General features: G+C 41.6%; 1 long non-coding RNA gene across 1 annotated transcript in view; it reads left to right on the top strand.

Moving 5' to 3' along the window:
• LOC108520977 (uncharacterized) overlaps positions 1-6,196 on the top strand; it is a 28,438-nt gene extending 22,242 nt beyond the window's left edge. Inside the window, exons 2-4 of the long non-coding RNA XR_001883080.1 lie at positions 560-676; positions 4,417-4,580; positions 5,794-6,196. This is a non-coding gene — a long non-coding RNA (uncharacterized LOC108520977). The remainder of the gene's footprint in view (positions 1-559; positions 677-4,416; positions 4,581-5,793) is intronic.
• The last annotated feature ends 375 nt before the right edge of the window (positions 6,197-6,571 follow it).

The raw sequence follows: 6,571 nt of genomic DNA, 5'->3' as shown, positions 1-6,571 counted from the left end.
ATATATATATATATATATATATAGTAAGTGAAAAAAACATAAAATAGAAACAACAAATTATAACTATATAAAATTTTATTTAGAAATCTGTGCTTGTATATTGCAAAATACTAAACAGAAATAAGAAATTGTTTAAGACCATTCGGTGCCTGTATTTTCATGTAATTCAACTTCTATCCTCTGCCATTGATATATCTTATTCAGATATCTATAGTACATACATCTCCTGTTCTCCAAGTCTTTTCAGCATGTTACCAATATGCTAAACCAGCCTGATTTCTTGCAGGTGTAAGAGATGATTAAATATCTCTGTGGACTAAATTATGACATAGAGATGGGGAGCCAGAGCAATAAAGTATACTGCAATCCTTGCCAGGTGAAAGCAAATGTTGTCTTTCTATTGGAACCAAATTTTTAAAAAAACCACTTGCCATATAAATAGCTGCAGAGTAAGTGTCAAGAGCTGAGTTATTTGCTCCAGTGAAGTGGCTATATCTGGAGCAGCTGTCATTGGAGTCTACTTCTTCACATTTATAATAATCTACTACCATTTTTTCAGGATATCTCCACTTTCTGCAATGGACAAATAAGTGATTAAAATGGGGTTTTGATAAAAATCACAACATCTGCACCTTCCAAGTCTCTGATGGCTTCGGTGATATCCCCTGCAGACAAGGTATTGCTTTTGGTTTACTCCTTTAAGTCTTTCATTTGGCACTTTCTAACATAGAAATCTTTTAGAAAATCAAGGAGACAATTCTGCCTTGTACTGAACATATCCATTCCAATCATATAGTCAGGAACTGAGAAAAATAACATAGAATGGCTTGGAGTCTACTAGGTCAACTATGATTTCAAAATGTATCATCTGACCCCTATAAGGTTCCCCTCCTGACCAGTGAACCAAAGTGGTATACTGGATCCAACCAAAGTCAATGAAAGATCTAAAAGGTATAGATTCTATTTCTCCCAAGCCATTGTCACCTTGGTAAATCACTCCAGATCTCTTTAAAGACAGTCAGGAGTAGGATTTGCAGTATATACATTTGCTTTAATTTCAGGGTTCTTCTCCAAAGGTATCTAGCCTCTCCTTTTTCCTGTGGGCTTTGGGTCTATGGCTTAAGTTTAGAAATTGAATGAGGAGCAATTATTCCCTATACTTGGTGACTCAAAGAAGGTTTTGTCCTCTAAGTCTAGTGTTTGTTGTTTGTTTGTTTGTTTTGACTCTATGGACCAAGAAGGATCTTAGGAGACTGTCCATATATTTCAGTGCAAAGACCTCATAATCAATTAGCCATCCCGAAGATCCCTATGGATCCAGACCATTCTAATTAGCAAACTAGCCTGCTGCTTATTATGGAATCATGCAGTATTGGACATTCTTAGCTGCTTACCCAATAGCCATTCCCCACTTTTTCCTTGTTAACCGAAATGCAATTTTTTTTTTTTTTTTTTTGTAGTGCAGTAAAATGCCTAGCTAAAAGTTCTCATATTCCCTTGCAGTTAGGTTATAGGTATATGACTTAGATTCTGAAAAATCAGACACATCTATGTGAAAATTGGATTTGGAAGTGAGCAAGATGAAGAGGAAGCTAAACGCACTGGAACTGACACCTAGCAAGCACAGTGGTAGAGACCGCCAGCTATGTAAGGGGGAGACTGCAGAGCTCAGGCATCCAGTCCTGAGTGTTACCAGTGCCAGGGGGTGGCAGCGTCTGACTAAAGCTGCCCCACAGCCACAGGCTTTGTCCAAAGGCATCTTGTGTGCTACCTCATATTCTTTTATAAAATCTCTTTTCTGTTTAAGTTAGCCAGCATGGATTCTGATGCAATTAAGAACATTAAATAATGCATGTACCACCTTGCCTCTGGAGGTTTTACAATTGTCACTCCTTGGTTTCTTCCCCTGAGGATCCTGGCATCCCCTATGAAATCAGGAATCCCATTTCAGCCACAGCACTCTCAGCATAAAGTCACAGCCCTTATGGCACTCATCAAAGATGTTGGCCCTCCCCATTGTAGTATTTCACAATGCTTTGGTAAAGGAAGCATCTTTGGATCTCTCCTAGGTGATACAGTTAAGGGTGTGTGAGCAGGTTACACATGGATAAATTACACAGGTTACACAGGATAAACCCATGTCAACCTTCCTAGCTTTTTTTGGTTCTTTACATTATATCAGGAGTTTTCTGGCATCTTGATTCCTTATGAGCCATTAGCAGGTTTCAGTAAGCCATCTGAGAAAATACTTTGAAATCTCAGATACTTGAGACAGCATGTTGAATCTAATATCTCTGATGTACCCATATCCATAAATTCAGCTTCACTTAAAATTATATTTCCCCAAAATTAAAAGCCAGTTTAGATGCTAGGTGACCAAAATGAATAACACTTGTCCCCTACAGTCACCAATGTGTTTCTCAAAGTGTTCTCTAAGAAGCTCTAGGAGACTCTCAGAACCCCTCTAGAAGCTAAGAATACAAGGTTCTGGGCCCTACGCTCTACTTTAATCAGAGAAACTTCAAATTCAACTTACAGCTTTCATTTGAGGAAGAGATCTACAACTTTAAAAAAAAATGGTTAGGAAGCCACTAAAATCAATCGTCTTTGAAGTCCACCTGGCAGACTCCATGATTTTCTAGTTACCATGGGTTGGTTTGATGTTCCTCGTGGGATTATAGGGGAGCCCCCAGAAATGATTGCATTCCTGCTTTCCTAAATCCACCAAGCCTGTCAGGAAACCACATCTCTTTCCTTCCAAGAACACACTATGACATATACTTCTCTTGATGAAAAGCACAGCACCTTAGAGGCCATACCAGGACCTGTGTGGCACTCTCCATCATATCTAGGTACTGGAAGTTGCCTTAAAGTAATTTTTTAAAAAGAATTTATCTGAGCAGGGTCAGTAGTATCAAGGAACCACTATGTATCCATGATGTGCTCAGTCCTGTGCTAGGCTTAATGCAGAATTCAAGAGAAGACATACTTTCTCTCCATCCATTCATTTCTTAAACCAGTCAATATTTACTGAGTAACTATTGTGTTTCAGGCACTAAGCTGGTGAACACAACCGCATTTCTCAAAGCACTCACCATCCTAGATACCAGAGCCTAGTAGAAACAAAACTCTTACACATAAAACAATTAGAGAACACCAAAAGAATACAATAGTATGGGTGTCTACAGATTATAAGTGCCCCTTGCATTCACAGGAAAAGAAAACAAGTGAGGGCTAAAATAGGCAAAAGATCTCATGAAAAAGAATGGGGTTTAGACAGCAAAAGGAGAAAGATGAAGGTTTCCTAAGCAAGAGTGGAGGAGCCACACATGGCAGGCATGTAAGTGTCTTTGCTCTGCAGGTGTTTGTTTTTACTGTCTTCCTCACATGTCCTGGTCAGCTCAGTGAGTTGAAAAGCTGATGAAATCAAAGACTTTTCCAGCTCCATAATTCTGTGACCCGGTAATCCTCAGGGAACCATCATTGTGCCTGGAAGCCAGTCAGTTTCACATGAAGACAGAAACCCTCTGATCGCTGGCTCCAGACTGTGTCTCCGATGCATCCTATAAATGCATGCAAGCCCCCAGTTAAAGGTAGTTGAGAAAGTGTGGATGTCCCAACACAAACCCCAACCCAACCCTCCTTTAAGCCCTAGTAATGATGAGTCAGTAGCATCTTTTCCAACAACAGACTACATCAGTACCTGGCCCAAAGGTATATACTAAATGTTTTTGAGTGATAAGTGTTTAGAGGAAAGGGACCACATGTATTCTATAACTACAAGGTGAATTTGAAGCCAGGGCCAGGCTGAAAGCATCACAATCTCAGCAACATTTGTAAAGGGTGTATCATCTAGGTACAGATGTCTGATTTCAAATTCAGGGCCACCACTTCCCAACTGTGTGACTTTGAGCCTTTGTTTCTGCAATTGCAATGTAAGGATGATAGTTATTGTGAGCAGGGGTTAAATGACAAAGTATTTTGCATCATGGTTAATGAACAGTAATTAATGGTAACTTCAAAAGGTTGATTGATGGTATTTGCAAGTCACCTGTTACTCAGGGAAAAGTCAGATTTGGTAATCTTTGCCTCAGACATCTAACAAAACAATCCAAAGAACCCACTATGTGAAGAATAAGACTGGCCTAGAAACCTAGAGAAACATGGTCCTCCTAAAGATTATTCTTTCCTTGCTGTAAGAATAGAAATTTCCTTCTTGACACCTCATTCCTATGCCTCTAGGCACATCAGGTGTGCCCCCCTCCTACAAGGTCCCCATCACCCTCAGATACTTAATAGAATTAGAAAAGCTCTGCATTGACAGGGACCATGGAAGGCATCTGTCTACACTGCATGCTCTTGGACTTATAACACTGTTGGAAGATAAAGACCTCATATGTGATCTGTTCCCCGCAGGTGTCTGAGTTTTAAGCTCTCAGTGGAATGAGTCTCTGCAAGAGGAATCTCAGACCTGTGACGAAGATGATGATGATAACTACCATGTCATACACACAGAATCTGTGCCACGTACCAAGCCCTTTCCAGACATTGTCTCACAGAATCCTCATGTTAACCCAGAGGTGGGTGCTCTCATTTGTCTCCCACCCTTTCTACAATGAGGAAACAGAGGCTTAAAGAGGATAAGTTGTACAAGGTCACACAGCTAGTAAGTAAGAAGATATGACCTAAACCCATGTCAGCTGTCTTTTTAGGGCTAGATTTGTTGAGTTTTAATAAAGCTATAATCAATGGCTTATAGATTCTTACACGGTTAAGCCAGGCTGAAGGTGACTATGAGGGCTAGCATTGGGTGTCAAAGGATCTGGGCCAGACAGAAAATCCTTCCTGAGATGATGATACCTTTGTGTATGTGTTTGAACCCTTCAGATAGAGACAGAGAAAAGACAGGGAAGAAAGAGAAAGAGAAAAAGAGAGAAAGAGAGAGAGAGAGGCAATCAATGAGAGCCCAGACTTCCCTGAGCTCTGTGTGTCAAGTGGAGATGATAATACTTAGCTCTAGCTCTCAGGGTACTTGTGTGATGTCTCAATATATAGTAGCTATCATTATCAAAGTTTGAAAAATAGTGAGATCAAGGAATTGTTCTGTTATTAGCTTCTGAGAAAATGCATACACTGCCAATTCATAGTCTTCTATGTGCTGTGGGCACCATGGGGTGTGAAAAGCCAGGCTTGGCTGGACAAGTGCTGCTCTCCTCCTGGACTATGGGGAGGACCCTGAAAGCAAAGAATATTCTGTGGCCAGGCTTCCTTTCCTCTGCACTCATACAGGCTGTCTGTCTGTCCATCTGCCCCTCATGCTACATTCCCTTCCCTACTGCTAGGGCCTGGAACCCTAGGAGGTGTGGAGTCTTCCTTTCCTCTCCCACCCCAACATCTCTGTGTCATAAAGAAGGTTGGCATTTTCAGATCCCTCTGTGCAGGTAGAGACTTGCTCTACCTTCTCACAGGCCTCCACACCTGAGGGTTGCCACAGAAGTTATGGGGTCTACTGCCCTTGGGGTTTCCCTAACTCTGAAAGAGGCAGCCAGAAGCCTCGAAGTGGGGAAGGGAGTCAGTGATCAGGGATAGGATCATTTCCTTCTTTTCCTTTATCTGGAGGCAGAACGAAGTCAGAGAAGCTCTGAAGGGTGTAAAGCAGAACCACTATCAAATACAAGTAAAAATAGAAATAATACTAGCATCACATTCTACAGTACCCTTCTTCCCAAGTGTACCTAGATCTATTATCCATTAATGATCAGACTTCCCAATAATTTTATTCCCATTTGACAGATGTGGAAAAAGCAGGAGAGAAAGTGAGAACATGACTGAGCTTAAGCCAAAACTCAAGGCCCCCGCGGTTCTGTCCAGCATCCTCCCCTGTGTCCTGTTGACTTGGTTTCTCCAGCCACCTTACAAGAGTCCACTCCCCCATTCTCAGTATAAGGACGCACCAGGGTCAGTCCTGGGAAAGACACCGTCTAACTTGATTTCGGCATATGACCCTTCTCCCACCAGAGCAGCCCTCTCTTTTATCCAGGAGACTTCATTCACTCCTTATAAGAACTTGGAGGTAATTGCTCCCTGAGAAGAATCAGCTGCCCCAAATGCAGCTCTGAGAATCACTGCCAAGTGAGCCAAAGGGTCCCACATGTCTGGTTCTAAGAGGGTTATGTGTAACTGAGACCTGAACAGAATGGGTAAATAAAGACTTCATCAGTTCTGTGTCAGTCCCCTAAAATCCTTGAGAAGTGGGGGAAATGGTCTACCATCATGGGGGAGTCCCACCCATCAAAGTGAGTGGGAGTCTTTAACTAACTTCCCTTCTGTGAGGTTATAATGCAACCTCATTAAATTGGTCTGTGAGGAGCATTTCCACCACAAACGGGCAGCCCTGTTTCATCTGGCTTCAATCTGCCGTGGACACAGGCTCTACTTCTTAAGTGGACTCAGCTGTATTACAGGCTTCTGTGGTGATGTGGGGCTGCAGCGAAGCTCCATTTTATGTTCTTAAATATTCATAAGGAGCTTTGCAACATTAATATCTTAGATGGCTTACAAGAACACTTAA

The sequence above is a fragment of the Rhinopithecus bieti genome, unplaced genomic scaffold (genome assembly GCF_001698545.2).
Source record: "Rhinopithecus bieti isolate Rb0 unplaced genomic scaffold, ASM169854v2 scaffold_55165, whole genome shotgun sequence".
Lineage (NCBI taxonomy): Eukaryota > Metazoa > Chordata > Mammalia > Primates > Cercopithecidae > Rhinopithecus > Rhinopithecus bieti.
This window is presented reverse-complemented; position numbering and strand designations above follow the sequence as displayed.